This window comes from Miniopterus schreibersii (assembly GCF_964146895.1).
Source record: "Miniopterus schreibersii genome assembly, chromosome: X".
Taxonomy (NCBI): Eukaryota; Metazoa; Chordata; class Mammalia; order Chiroptera; family Miniopteridae; genus Miniopterus; species Miniopterus schreibersii.
The window spans coordinates 31873680-31889747 of NC_138104.1; the positions used below are offsets into that span (position 1 = coordinate 31873680).

The window sequence follows — 16068 nt, forward strand, 5'->3', positions numbered from 1 at the left end:
TCTTCTAGATGGAGATGCTGCCAATTTTTCACTGAAGTCAATAATTTGTGCTTGTTTCCCCTAAAGCTTAGGAATGGTTTCGCAAGATCTCCCAGAACTCTGTCCCTTGCCCCCACACTCAGCACAGGAACGCAAGGCAGCTTATCTTGTCGTTTTAATGAAACATCTTTGAGGTATGATTTCACTGGGGAGAGATTTAGAAATCAAAGCTTAAGCAGGACTGGTGAAAGTAAGTTATGCAGTACTGAGCAAAAAGCAATCTCTAGAACTCATTTTTCCCCCCTTGGCAAGCATTAATGAATGTCAAGCCTTTATAGATTAGTTAATATACTGAGAGAGAATACATGTTTGTTTTTCCAAAACCTTGATACAGCCAGTGCCTCACTGAGACTTGAATAAACACATCCACTCATTAGAGTATTTTTCAGAGAAAACTTCAGCAATATTTGCAAAAATGTCTAATTTATTTAACACATGAAATAATGACGGTTGCTTCAAATATCAATATATCTGCCACATTGGCACTTCTTATTAATTGTTATTTTATTTTTGTGCATTAGAATTTATCAGATAAGAAAACCAACCAACTCTGTTCATCCAAATATCTAATTACATTTTTCATGCTCTTTGTCATTTAAGTGGCTTTCTTGAAAGAGAACGCCAGCCTGACTTTTATTAATGTCAGAGAATGCATTTTTTCCTTTTGATAAAAGAAGAAAGAACCTTTCACATTCAAAATTCAATTTTTCTCCTAACATTTCCAATATGACATAAACATACGGTAAATAAAATTATTCTAATAAATTTTAGAGCCAGTGGACCGGTGAGGGGAACTCTGCGCATGCTGTGAATATACTGAATACTAAAGAGCATCCGAAATGTAAAAATCGGTGAACTTTTAAGAAAAACTGCATAATTCTATAGTTTTTCATTAAAAAGGAGAAACATATGCTACAATAACGATTAAACAAGATATGTCTATGTATCGAAAAGGACTGACAAATGAACCAAATGTGATGACAGTTTTCAAGAGTTTTACATGATGGCATATACTGGTTAGAAAAGTATATTTCTGCTTTGTATTTTCTCAACAAGAATATAACTAAGGGTAGGTTTAGAAATAAAACACTTTGCCTGAAGTCAAGAAATAAGACACATCAAGTAATTCAAATAAAACGAAGAATAATGATTGTGTTCGAGGACAACGGGGCTGGTGAGGACCACAGGCGCAGCTGGTATCTCCCTGGACACCCCTCCCCATGTAAGGGTTATTGGTGCTACCACACATGCCCTCTCCTGGGACATTTAGAAACATGCCATCTAACCATCTGTCTCACGGAGTCACGGATGAGCATACCCTGAGGCAGGGAACTGGCCGGGATCATCTCGAGAGCACCCTAATGCTTTACGAAACCCATATGACAGAAAACACATTTCAAAGGACTGCTGTAACTCTAAGTGAACTCAGCATCAGTTGAAAACAGATAATGCTGCAGAATGAAACAGTCTAAGCCCTATTATGTAAACTCTCTGTAGATATGATACCTGAAGCCGCTGGGGATTAAAAAAGAGAAATAGGAAACTCTTCCGCGAAATATGTGAGAAATTTGAAGCTGTTTGCTCAGAGTATGTAAAGTACTCATCAGAGGAAAACGTTCAAATCTCCTTTAAGAGAGATGAGAACTATTTCTTAATATATCAGAAGAGAGCTGAGTAAGATAGTTTCTTGACAGAAGTTCTCGAGGGAGAAGCTCCTCTTTTTATTTGCTACAGAAATCATGCTGGAATTGATGGGAAAAGATAGACATTTTGAAATAAATAAAAGAGGTCACTTGCAGGAAGATATATATATTTTTAGACGTAGATTCCTATTAAGAGATTCTCACTTTTATTCAAGTTAAAACGTTCATTTTGTTCCGTGAAGGAAGGGGTGTGGATTTTGCTTCTTTCATTAACTGTGTCACTTAAGCAAAACACAGGGCTTGTGAGCTGCGCAATCACACAGGGCCCCAGCCCAGAAGGGCACGGGAGTTGGTTTAATGCTCTGCTACTGCCACCTTGAAATTAACAGTCTTTGAACAAGAGGCCCATATTTTCATTTTGCAGTGAGCCCTGCAAATTATGTAGCCAATGCTGGTAAAAATAAAATCCATCTGCAACATAATAAACTGTCTTGATTGCCCATTTGTCACGAGTTTCTTATTAACATTTGAAACAGATTACAATGTCTTCAAATGATGTAGTAGTTACTATTCCTGATAATTTCTTAATGCTCTTTTCTTTTCTTTAACATTCACAAAATTATATCAAAGAAGAATTTCCCAGTGGTTAAGTCGCTTCCTTCAGAGGCTGAGCTAACTTTTTAAATCCACTCAAGCGTGATTTAGTAAGATAATTGTCTCAATGCTCCAATTATCATTGAAAAGAACTGTTTGGCTGTTGAAAATAAAACTGAAAACGTTAAAAAACTGAAATACTAGCTTTGGATCGCCTTTCCTCTAAGTTCAGGTCCATGAGGGTATGTGGGGCAAAGACATCAAACTGGAACAAATGAAAACTCAGACATGTTGATTTACTATCCGGAGAATATACGAGAACATCCATCCAGAGGGAACAGAAGGCCTTAAAGTACATTCAAGTAAGGATAATTATAGAACAATTATACTAATAAATAATAACTAATACGAGGTAAACCTGCTGTTCGATAGATGTGTTCCTAACGAGTCATGTAACTCATCACCTACTTCCTCCCCACAAGTAATTCTATTCTATTTTATATATTTCTTTTAAAACATATTTTTATTGATTTTTAGAGAGAGGAAGGGAGAGGGAGAGAGAGAGAGCGAAACATCAATATTAGAGCGAAACATCGATGGTCTGCCTCCTGCGCCCGCAACCCTTTTGGTGCATGGGGCGATGTCCAAACAACTGAGCCACACCAGCCAGGGCAACTAATTCTATTTTAACATACCAGGGACACTGCTCCTTAAGAAATTTTTTGGTAATTCATTTTTACAAACTAAACACAAACACACAGAATGCAAATGAGCATTCCGTAGTTAATCAGTTGCTTGAGTTCATTTTTGTATGTTGTAGTTTCAAAAACACGGCGATATCCGTCTATCAAAGCCACTCTGGACAACACAAAGACACTGCTGAGTTCCCTGGAAAGTTCCAATGCCAAGGACATCCTACCACCTTGTTGCTGAAAACGACTCGATTCTGACTGACCCCGTCACTGGCAGTAGGTTCAAAAATGATAGGAATACAAAGCTTGGCAGATAAGCCACTTGCTTTCATATGCACAATAATGTGTCATGACCAAATTTGAATGACTGAAAACAAGTTTAAGCACTAGCAATGTGCAGTAGTGTAGTAGAGCAGTGGGCGGAGACAGGCTCTACTATTTAGAATGGAACTTAGCTCCATGCCCTTGAGCAAATGCTATTAGTGTCTCAGCTGTAAAAGGTGAGTTGAGTCATTGGACTTTAGGGTTCTTACCTTCAATGTGCATCTAGAATCACCCAGAGAGCATGTTAAAACACGGATTGCTTTCCTGACTCTCACCCAGTTTCTTATTCAGTAGTTATACTGAAGCTGCTGGCCCCAGGGCCACACTTTGAGAACCACTGCCCTAGGAGAACACCACGAATCTGAAGTGCAGGAACCCACCCACCTTGGTAGGGTTTCTGAGGCACCTGCCGCAGTGTCACAAGGTATCTGCAGAGAACAGCAGTGTCCTTCCTAATGAAGACTCAAGCTGATGATGGCAGTGCATCGGCCTGGCAGGCAGCCACAGGGGCAGGTAGGCACAGGGGCAGGCAGCCACAGGGGCAGGTAGCCATAGGAACAGGGTAGGGGGCAGAGAGGGTGTGTGATCCAGGATAAAATTCAGAAAGTTGTGACCTTAAAGTGAGTCTAAGAAGACTATGTAAAGCCTTAAATCAGAAAATAAAACCAGGTAGAGCACGACATGCTAATGAAACACTCTGGCTGGCCATAAACTTGGGGATGGGAATCACAGAGCAATGAGTGTGGCCATAGGAGGAAGAGCTTTGGTGAGATGGAGCTCTAGCAATGAAAGCTCCTGGGAGGTCAGCATGACGGCCAAAGGTCCCACGCCCTGGGGGTAGGGGTGGGACAAGGCTTGATTCTCTCTAGATCCAGAAAGTTCCTAAAGAAGCTTTGCCCAAATCGTTTGCCATCGTCACCCACTGGAAAGTCTAAAGGGTGTATTTCTGGCAGAAAGAGTAATTCTAGATGGGTGGTCTGTAGTGCAATACCTGAGTATGTGTAAATGAACACTGTCTGAAAACACAGTGGTGCCTCGGTTTTCTAATGTGATCCGTTCCAGAAGCCCGTTCGAGTTCGGAAACGTTTGCAAACCGAGGGATCCACAGCCAACAGCTGGGCCTCAGGGATTTTGCTCTGAGCGGAAGCCAAGGGGCATGTTCGACTTCCAAGGCCTGTTCGAAACTGAAGTGTTTCCTCCCAGTTTACGGCGTTCGTAACCTGAAATGCTCGCCCACGGAGACGTTCGAAAACTGAGGCCCCACTGTAGCTGTCGGACTGCCTTGTTCTAAGGTGGATCACGCAAGACCCTGATATCAAAACGATGCAACTTTCTAGCTAGTTTTAAACACTTTACGAAAGTAAACAAATAAGTTATGATAATCAATTGGATTATTACGCAGACATACCAATAGCCATTTACTTGTGGGAGTCCATGTAATAAGAAGTATGCGTGTGTCCGTATGCACACGCACTATACATACACTGTAACCTTTGGTATACTTAAAAGGCATCTTTGCTAATGCGTTCATCTAATAAGACCATACCACACTCACTTTTGAACAGAAGTAAAGTTTCATTGACCTCACATGTATTTCCATACCTCCCAAAGCCCACCAGACACCTCTGAATACATCGTGTCTACATAGCCAAGAATTAAGGTCAAAGTCAGACATATTCTTTCCTATCACTCTTCCTAGAGAAACACTCCTTTACTCTCAGTGAAAATAAAGACATCCCACTGAAGCATTCCTGGACTGCTCCCAGAAAATTAGTAGTTAGTAGCTATCACCGAACAGCAAGCACATTCTGGTGTGACAAAAACATATACGGTAGGAGGGTCTATTATAATGCACAGGGTATTGCAGTTCCAAGTAGATTTTGAATCGACTAAATGGTTTTTTTTTAGAAATGAAGTGAAAGCAAAATGAGGCCCCCCTATAGTGCCTAATATAGTTGTGAAAACACAAAGTAGATGGAAATGTAAGAAAACAGAGAGACTGCTTAATTCCTTTCAAATAGAAACTGAATTGCTGAGGCAGTTCTCACCACCTTATTTATATATCAGATTGCTCACAAACCATGATGTCACCCACCAGGAAGAGTGTGACAGTGCGACAATCCCGAATGGTTTTATGGATAAAATCGCAGGAAAGCATTACCGGGCAATCAGAAACTAGCTTCAGAAACTGCCCACAGGCCAGGAAAAAAGAAGCTTATAACAAAGGACTTACATTTTGTGAACTGAAACTTGGTATTTCTTGCATATCAGAGATTTAGAGATAGTCAGCTTCCCCACACAGATTTGCTTTCCTACCGTATTTGTGAGACAAGCAACTATGGTAGCTTTATACTCCCCCCTCAAAACAAAGCAAAACCCTGCATATGGCCTTGTTTTCTGTATAAGTAACACATTTTTCTTTAAGACATACTACTGTCTGCGTAAATGTTTGCGATGGCGCCTCAAGAGTACAGACTTGTGGTTTTCCCTAGTTGCTTTGTCTTTAAAGAGCCGCATCCTTCAGAAGTGTTAACTACTGAAGTCCAGAGCACAAGATATCTTTTCCTAAGATTATAATTATCTATGATTTTAAAAGAGAGAACCCATACATTTCCTTATAAAGATGCTTACTTTGTTCCTCTGGGGTTTTAAAATGAGGCAGGGGACAAGGGCAGATAGGCTGGGCACTGCACTGCAACCCCTCACCACCACCCTCTTGTCTACTAGCAAGGAAAGAGGTACGTTTTGGGGGTTTCATTTCGACTGTAATGATGGCTCAAGTGAAAATGGCTATTTTTCAACATGCTTGAGCCACAAATAGTTTACCCTAGATTACTTAAAAGTACAGGATGTATATACTGTAGGGGATGGAGTGCAGTTACACTTAAAGCTCAATGTAGCCATAGTCCATCTCTATAGCTCGATTTCCATATCCCCTCAGATACTGCCCTGGCCGGATAGCTCACTTGGTTGGAGCATCATCCTGTGCACCGAGAGGTTGCCAGTTTGATTCCCAGTCAGGGCATACGCCCAGGTTGTGGGCTGGATCCCTAGTAGGGGGCATGCAGGAGGCAGCCGATTGATGTTTCTCACCCTCCCTTTCCCTTCCTCTCTCTGTCTCTAAAATCAAGAAAAAAAAATATTTGAAAAATGATATGATCAGATAGCCCTTAGAACAAGGCTGCACTGACTCTCTGAATGAAAAAAAAAGAGATGCAAAGAAAAATACAACAAGGCCTAACAACATAATGGATCCTGGTTCCGCCAGCTAGAGCTCTGACTCAGAACCCATTGCCTCAAACGAGGAAAGCTTCTTTTTAAGCATGGGGGAAGACACAGGGGAGGCAGTTTCACATACCATACTGAATTTCAGTAGAACTAGGTTGGTTAAACACTCTGTCCTGAGACACACACCTTTCATTTTCAATTGTTTTCAAATAAAAAGAGAAAAAAAAATCCCCTTTTCCAGTTGGATTGTTTAAATGCACCTACAGCTACTCCTGTCTAGCAAAGGCTAGGCAAGCTCTCCCTACTGATGCATTTCAAAAAAGGTTCAATTGGCAAAAGAAAGCAAGTGCAAAGGGTTTTTGACAAAAGAGGACTAGAGGGAACACATTTTCCTTCCACAGAAATACTGTTCTAGAAAATCAAAGGAGGTAACGACTCAAACCAGGAATGCGCAGGTATTGGTGAGATAACCGGGGAATTTGGAAAACTTCCTCAACTTCAGACACTCAACTACATCAATTATTAGCTTAAAAACTGAGATGGGGGTTATGATATAAAAATGCGAGACTAAACACTCAAACGAAACAATGTATTTTGACTTTCAGATTACAACACAGTCTAACACAGCATACTGTGAGAATGCAGTTCTACCACGGAATCATGTGGATCTGAAAAGGGCACCCTAGCACCTGGGCCCACCCAGCAGGGCTGTGCCTGTGGCTCCCTGAGCCTCCCCACCTCCATCCTGTTTATCGATGCTCCAAGTAATTCCTAGGCAGGCCTGCCCAGGGCTCGGCAAACAGAAAAGGCTCAATCAAATTCAGGAGCTCTGAAATATCTCCTCTGATGAAAAGAGAATTTTTTTTTAACACAATGTGCACTTAAAGTAGATTCCAACACTGGTTCAAACAAATAAAAGTATTATGCCATCCATAGTTAATTGCACATTTAAAAGGATTATTATTTTTTTGCTTCCCAAATGAATCATACCATCATCTTCTGAGCTATTAGGAAATAGCATATGAAATCCAGTGTTCATTTAGATGACAATCAATACTCCAGGATTAGGTTATAATGCTTTTCAAACAGCATTATAACAAAGGCATAACTGCTTACTTAAACTAAGATATGGGATTTTTCCCCCTATTTATTCCCACTGATTAGTCAAGACAGTCTGTTACAGTTATAGATCATGTGTGAAGGGAGCAACTGAGGATTGACTAGACATAAAAAAAATAATTTTCATATATAAAAATATGGGGAAAAATTCAAAGATAGATGTTCTATGCTGCACACAGTCCTGTGTGAATGGAAACATGCACACGTACATACATATGCAGCAAGAGCCATTACTTCCCACAAAAGGGACACACAGAGGGGGAGAAAGGCTGGCAGTAACCCCTTAAGTAGGTTAATAGTGCTGAGTTGTCAGACCACAATACTGTGATTAGGGTGTGTCCCCCCTGCTCAGCCGCTGTGGGTACTCAATAAATACGTGTAGAATTAAATTAAAAATCACTGAAAGGTTTTCTTCCATAATAAGCCTTTTGCATATTTAGTGTAACAATAGATTTTGCGCTGATTCTGAAGCAGCCCAGGGGCTCAGGGATTCAATGTGGGTGGAACGAATACAATTTTCTAAAAAAAAAAAAATCCAAAAAAAAATCATTAGAGACGCAGTTGGGTTCAATGCAGTTTGTTGGTTCTATGAATCCGTTAGGTGTAATTACTGACATGAATCTCAACGCATCTGACTGAGAACGGTGCCAAATTAATTGCGATGTTGGTACATAACAGCTTTGTGTGTTGGTATTTGACATTTCTCTCTAGTAAGAATTAGAATATTAAAATATGGAACCAAAGCATGTTTCTAATAAATGATGAGGCCACCTACAGTGTGTTTTGGCCGTTTCTTATGGAGCTGATTTGATTGTTTTCACCCAGCCGCTCCAGTATTTTCACGGGCCTCTCTCTGCCTAGGGAGGTTGCATAAGGCGAGCATGGCGACGAGCCCATTCTGCAGAGGACAGCCCCATCCGGAGCCGCCAGCACCACTCACCCTCCACAGGCGAACTGATGGAACCTTGTTAAATGCTCAATACACCGAAGACGGCTCTGATCGAGCTTGCAAATCTGAGTTTCTGAATTTAGAATGTAAGAACTCTTAATGAGATCTAAAGTGTATTACCTATCTCGTTTCACATATTTATTTTTGTCTCCTATTTAAAAGAATATTTTTAGTCGATGTAGAAAAATGTTTTCCTGCTAACGCAGACAGAGTGAGAGTTTAGCACTTACTTCCAGTGAGCTGATGCCAGAAATTTAATTAATTTCAGTATGAGGTCAGGAAAAGATTACTAGTGGTAAGTGGCTCAAATAGGCTACAGGAAAAAATAACTAGCACCTTCAGTTAACCTAGAGGGCATTCTGGAACTAGTACAGATGACGCCCATATACATCCATATGTAAAGGTGCCTGTGCGCAACCATTGCCGGTGCTCTGAGAATGGTCCAGAGACCATAATAAAGTCCTAGTGATCTACCAGTGATCTATACCCTGTATGCAGGTGATCTGTACACAATTAAATTTAAGCACTATATGCTGCACATTTTCATCTGTGTAAAATGTAAAGCCAGAAATACTGGGAGGGGGTGGGGAAGGTGAGAGGGGGGGTTCAGACTGATAGAGTTCAGAAAGATTACAGATAATGAAGACTGATATGCACATAGCTTTCTATATAATTACGAAATCCAATTAATCAAAACATCTCTTCCCCAGGCATTCTAGTCAGCCAAGATTTTATTGTAGCGATTATTGCCATTAATAGATTTCCTTGATGTGTTCACTAAAATAACTATTATTATTAATGGGCTAACAACATTTAACACTTAAATGCTAACCATGTGCCAGGCAAGTGCTAAGAGGTTCGTGTGTATTTGCTCATTTAATTCTTATAGAAATCCTAGGAGGCAGGTGTCATTCTTTCCCCTATTTTTATAGACAAAGAAGCTGAGGGTCACGGAGGTTAGGTGAATTGCCCAAAGTTACACAGTTTAGGGTGTAGAGTCAGAATTTGAACTCAGGCTTGTTTGGCTCCAAGAGGAAAAGGGTTGAACTCATCTCAACTGAATGCTAACCCACTGAAAGATGTGTCTGACATAGCATGTCACAGGGGTGATCAGAATCACGCAGCAGGGTGTGATTTATCACAGATGGCTGCTATTGTGGGAGCTCCTCTTACACCTCAATCCCTTACCCCAGTACTTAACCTCAGAAATTCAAGAAGTGTTTATTGAATGAACTGGCAGCACTATGGCATGATGTTGCCTAAAACAGGCGGGGCAAAGGGTGTTTCATTAAAATAACAAAGCCCCACATTTATACTAAATATCTTAGCTCTAAAGACCTGGGCAAATCCTTACCGTGCTGAATAATTTTATTTGGGAAAAAGCCCCATAAATCCCCACTGAGAAAACAAACCTAGAGAACAAAGAAAAAATTCTGAGTGTGAATAAACATATATTTCTTGAAATGTTTGCTAATGTAGGGAGCAAGGCAATTTATTTTTATTTATTTTTTAAAAATATGTTTTTATTGATTTCAGGGAGTGGAAGGGGGGGAGAGGCAGAGGCAGAGGCAGAGGGAGAGGGAGAGGGAGAGGGGAAAGGGGAGAGAAACATCAATGATGAGAGAGTCACTGATCGGCTGCCTCCTGCACACCCCCTGCTGGGGATTGAGCCTGCAACCAGGGCATGTACCCTGACCGGGAATCAAATTGTGACCTCCTGGTTCATAGGTTGATGCTCAACCACTGAGCCACACCGGCTGAGCCAGCAAGGCAATTTAAATAAATGAAATATCAACCAGATATTCTTTTTCCTTCATAGGTAAGGCTTTATTAGGTTAATGGTTCTTTTCTAGGTCCACAAAGCGTACACACTTTGTTTAGCTTTTGCAATTGCATCTATGAGCCATTCATAAGCATTTGTGAAATAGGCCAGATTGATGGCGCCTATATTGTCTCAGTAATTTATATTCTCAGGAGAGCTTTAATACCACTGGGATCGATTCCATTAATTATGGGTAGTAATCTATAACTTTGGTTACTGTAATTTAATGTCTGGGGCATGACATTAGGAAACACAGTTTTGACCTATCCAGCTTAAAACAATGTAACGTACAATGAACTCATTTACTTACAAGATGTAATTATTTTAAAACTTAGAAAACAGAGGAAAAAAATTGCTCTCCACCACTAATCATAGTTTAATTATTTAGGTTTATTGGTTAAAATTTGCTAATTCACTCTCAGAAGACAGATTTATCATCAGATCTCACTAAAGTAGATCATTCTTTATCATCACCCTAGAAGTAAATAGGCAATTCTAATTTCCATATAATCTTACAGGAGGAGGAGCAAACCTGTTCCTGATTAAATAATATTTGCATACAAAACACACTGCAGTTTCCAATCTCAAAACAACCTTTTTTAAATGTATTTCTTTTTATTGCTTCTTCCCAGTCCTTGTAATTAATTTGCTGACTTCCATAAACATGAAAAGAGATTTACTCACAAATATTACAAATATGTGGTAAGCCTCCTTACTCTACCTACAGAATTAATTAATTTATTTTTGGTAGTCCCTAAGTTAATTATCATCTATACTAACATAATCAAAGGTTGGAGAACATAGATTATACCAAGTACTTTGCATAGTTTATATATTACACACTTTAGAGTACATTTATTGATTTAGCATATTTCTTGCTGCATTTAAATTAGCTTTTTCAATTTTACATTTAAATAAATAGTGTATTACTGTGCATGTTCTAATTATAATTATTTGGGAAATGGTGCAATAAATGCTGGATGAATGAATGAAATAACCTACTATGTCAAAAAACATCAATGCATAATTATATATTGGTAAAACAAGCTGTTCTTTTTTTAAAGTCTTGGCTATTAGTGAACCCGTTGCTTGCAACTCCCGCTGCCTTTCCCTCCATCTCTTTTATGAAAATTTCCTTCCTGTTACTACCTTCTTAAACTGCCTCAGGTTTAAACGCCTTCTTCGAAGACAGAATAAGGTATGAGCTAATTCTTCGTTTTTTTTTCTTCTCACCTTTCACTGTCCTTTTCTGGCTACATCTACCTTGTCTTCACCTCTCCTTTCTGGTGCTTCTGGTTCACTACCCTGGGAACCTCGGAACAGATTCATTCGTACAATCACCTTGGCTCTCCCACCTCATCACCACTGCCCTGTCTGACTTGAAAGGCTCTTCACAGTTTTCCCAATAATCTTCCTACCTTTGCGACAGTTTTCCAATTTAAACCCTTCCCTGCAATGACAATGCAAACAGTGACGATGTCAGAAAATATTTACTGAACATTGAACTATTTATCAGAGACCAAAGACATCAACATAACTGATAGACTAGAGTATAAATAACACCAGTCTCTGTGGATTACCTCATTTCGCCATCACAATAACAAGGAAGGTACTATTATTCCATTTTATAGATGAGGAAATTGAGGCACAGAGTGATGAAATACCTTATTAAAGATTATATGGCTAGTCAGTTGTGCATCTGGGACTTGAACTTAAGACATATCCTCTTAATCATTTTGATGTGCTTTCCTGTGGGCCACTCAACATACCCTGCATCAGGCCTGCTGCCTTACATGCTGACATGTTACTTGACCGCTTTCACCTCTGCTTAGCCGAATACTGCCCATCCTTCAGTGTCTAGTTCTACTGATAGGCCCTGAGACTGTATTTGGCCTTTTCCATGAAGCCTTACATTATTTTACCAGACTTCATTGATTTCTCCTTTAAGATAGTTCTAAATAATCTGTTATCTATCAGTACACAGTTTATAGTTCGCGCTGGTTCGGGTTTATTCCACCTGAAGGAGAGCAGAATATGTCACCCCAAATGTGCCACTTTGGCATAAGGATTATTCTAAGCTGAAGGCAATTAAAGAAGGAAATACAAGAAAAGCTCTCTGCACTCCCCCTATTTGCCTACAAGCGGGCCATATACTTGTAAAGGTGTCCCTCATCTCCTCTGTACCAGGAAGGACAGAGGTTAATCACGAGAAACAACTCCGATAGACCCTGATTAGTCCAGAGATAGCACCAGAGGCCCTATATACAAAACCTTACTAACTAGCCCTTACCCCCATTAGTTCCCCCATACATTTACCATCTAACGATTTGCCCCTCTAAGAACTCAAAAGCCTTCTCCCTTGTCTTATCTAAAATTTTCTCAAAATGAATTGTTCTGTTGTGAAGACGTTACATAAGCTGAAGTTCTCATCACCCCTTTGAGGTACTCATGGTCGAGCGCTCCCACCTGTAGGTATAATGCATGCTTTAAATAAACTTTTCTTTCTGGTTAATCCATCCTTTGTCAGTCTGATTTATAGGCAGTAAACCTAAGACGGGCAGCTGGAAAACAGTGTTCAGCCCCTACGCATCTCTCAGATAAAACTAAACCACATAAGGGTGGGGAGCAGGTCTTGAACTCTCTTGAGATTCTTCAATTGCACAAAATGACTCATTATCAGTAGCTACAAGTATATTCTAGGCCCTGTGTTATACACTGTACTTAATGATCTCCTTTAGTCTTCACGAGAACTGCGTTAGAGGAGGTAAATGCCATTACCCTGCACTACAGGTGAGGAACCGGGGATGAAGGGATGAAGGAGCAGAACTGGCATAAGGAGAGTAGATGGACAAGCCAGGGCCGATCTTTTTAACATATCATCATGCCTTTTGTCTCCTTTACCATTAAAAATACACTATTTCTTATCCTGGCCTCTGCCTCCTGATCCCCAAGTCTCTCAAAATGGATCCTTGCATGTGGTATTTTTTACAGATTTAAGCTGAAAGATGTAATTCTCCGGCTGCTTGGCTGGCATGATATCTTGACTTAATTCTGAGCTCAGCCGACCACACCTAGATTACATAAATAACCTCTTGTGCTTGCTTCATTCTACTATGCTTCTGAGTAATTAAATTATGAAATAGTTTTCCCTGACGGATGGACATAATTTTGCATGCCAGATAAACATTATCTTACTACTGTTACTTATCAACTATACAGGATCACAGAAGAGATTGTAAACGGGAGAGAGATTTGCAATTTGCGAAGTTGATCTGAAATTGAAATTTACAGAAAGAGTAGATGTGTTTTTTTAAATTGTAATTTTCAGGGGAACTTTCTTTACCCAAGGGACTCTTTGCTTGAGTTTCTTGGTTAAAGGTAAGATCCTTGGTTCCGATGGTGTGCATCTCTAGTCACATGTGCATGAAATACTTCTACACTCTACATCAGTGATTTTCAGTCGCTGTACCACAAGAATTTTTACAACATGCAGTACCTGTTTAGTCAGGGGTACTGACCTCTTTCCCCTTAGACTGTCAAATAAAAACATGACAATAGCCAATGCAACGATAGGTGTCCGGTGCCAATGAATCAAAAGTATATCTATTTTTCTGGTGAGATCGGCAAAAAAATATATTTTTGTGTGTACCGCAGAATTTTAGTAATTGGTTTAGGTGTGCCAGGAGATGAAAAAGGTTGAAAATCACTGCTGTACATAATACACATCTCACAATGGCAGTCAAATATTCTCTATCACCTTGCGTTCAGTGGGAAGGAAGACTATAGTGTTCCATCAGTGGAAAGCGGAATACACTGTTCTCATTGGACACACTTAAAGTTCTTTAAATCACTTTCGGACTGCACCTCATTCCCACATCTCCCATGGATTCACACTTTGTGCAGCTCTGCCATGCTTCCTCCCAGGCTCTCAGAATGTCTGTAATTCACTTACACCTAGTTAACAATAGCATCTTTTATGAGACACTGTCTGGAGAGGCTCACTGACACCGAGTTCCACCTTGACATGCAATGCTGTTCCTCTTGTTATTTCCTTTTAGCATCTTTTCACCTTAATTAGGACTACAGGCGACCTCGCCCCGGGAATGAGCACCCCAGCGGTGCCACTTGACCTGCAGCTTCCCCTGAGTCACAGGGCCCAGTTCGTGTTCAGAGAGCAAAGAAAACAAAAACTCAAGGAACATCTGTTAAAAATAAAAACTTTTCTTGCATACAAACAGGAAAATCATATATTATCCAGTAGAACCCAGACAGTGATGACATATGAGGGTCAGGGCCAAGAAGAGACAAAAGTTCTAAAACCAAAGACAAAAACAGCTGATAAAGAAAGTGCCCCTACACCTACAAGGAGCAAAAATAATACTATAATGGGAAAAACTGTATTCCTTTAAAATCTTTGAATGAATTAACTGATTCAACTACAGCAATTGATACACATAATTTGGAGAATCATCATCAAACTCTGCAGTTGTCACCAATTAAAGATAAGCCCCAAGCCTGGCCAGCGTGGCTCAGGGGTTGAGCACCAACCTAGGATCCAAGAGATCGTGGTTCGATTCCCGGTCAGGGCACAGGCCCGGGTTGCGGGCTTGATCCCCAGCAGGGGGCGTGCAGGAGGCAGCCGATCAACGACTCTCTCATCTTTGATGTTTCTCTCTCTCTCTCCCTCTCCCTTTCTCTCTCTGAAACCAATAAAGACATATTAAAAAAAAAAAAAGATGAGCCCCAAGGTCAACTTATGACATTAAGCCAAGCGTTTCACATTAAAAACAATCATGAAAAGGAAACCAGTGACCACAGCAAAACCAAAGCAAGATACTAACATGCTCAAGAAACCTATGTTTGGATCTTATCATATCCAAATTGTTCACTGTGAGGTTAGTTCATTTAGAAAATCTGTACATGTCGAAGATGAGAGCTCTGCAACGACAAAGAAACTTTCAACTAGTCTCTCTCACGCTGCAAAACCTCAGCTTATAAACACCAGCAGTGAAATGGTGAAGGGTCACAGAGCCTCAAATACAATTACCACTAAATCTGTGAGGACTGCATCTCAGAACGAACAACTTTTGTGTCTTCCTCTTAGACGTCACCACAATAATACCCATAATACCCAAGACTCCCAGAAACAAGGCATTGGTAGAACCTCTGCCAATGTTACAATTTGGAAAGGGGCTCATGAGAAACAATTACTACAATTAGCTTGGCTGGTGTGGCTCAGCGGCTGAGCATCAACCCAGGAACCAGGAGATAGAGGTTCGATTCCCGGTCAGGGCACAGGCCTGGGTTGTGGGCTCGATCCCCAGCAGGGGGTGTGTAGGAGGCAGCCGATCAATGACTCTCTCATCATTGATGTTTCTAACTCTCTCTCTCTCTCTCCCTCTCCCTTCCTGTCGTTAAAAAAAAAAAAAAAATCAATTAAAAAATATTTAAAAAAACAAAAAACACTGTCTTTATAATTATTCAAAGTGTATGCATACATTTTTTGTGGGATACCCTATATACAAATCTCCCAGTAAAGTTGCTGGTACATGGTAAGTGCTACATGGTTTTTTGTTATTATTATTATTTGACAATGCATTCACAAATGCAAAGATTCCACAGCCAGACTACTTGGATTCTAATCTTGGTGCTAGTATT

General features: G+C 40.2%; 1 protein-coding gene and 1 pseudogene across 2 annotated transcripts in view; one reads left to right on the plus strand and one right to left on the minus strand.

The window, feature by feature from the left end:
* Positions 1–16068, minus strand: part of DIAPH2 (diaphanous related formin 2) — a 757596-nt gene that overhangs the window by 149025 nt on the left and 592503 nt on the right. The gene's annotated exons all lie outside the window — the stretch shown is intronic.
* Positions 8521–15656, plus strand: LOC308551634 (cytoskeleton-associated protein 2 pseudogene; annotated as a pseudogene). The gene is made up of 2 exons: positions 8521–8674; positions 15147–15656. The product of its transcript is annotated as a cytoskeleton-associated protein 2 pseudogene (transcript).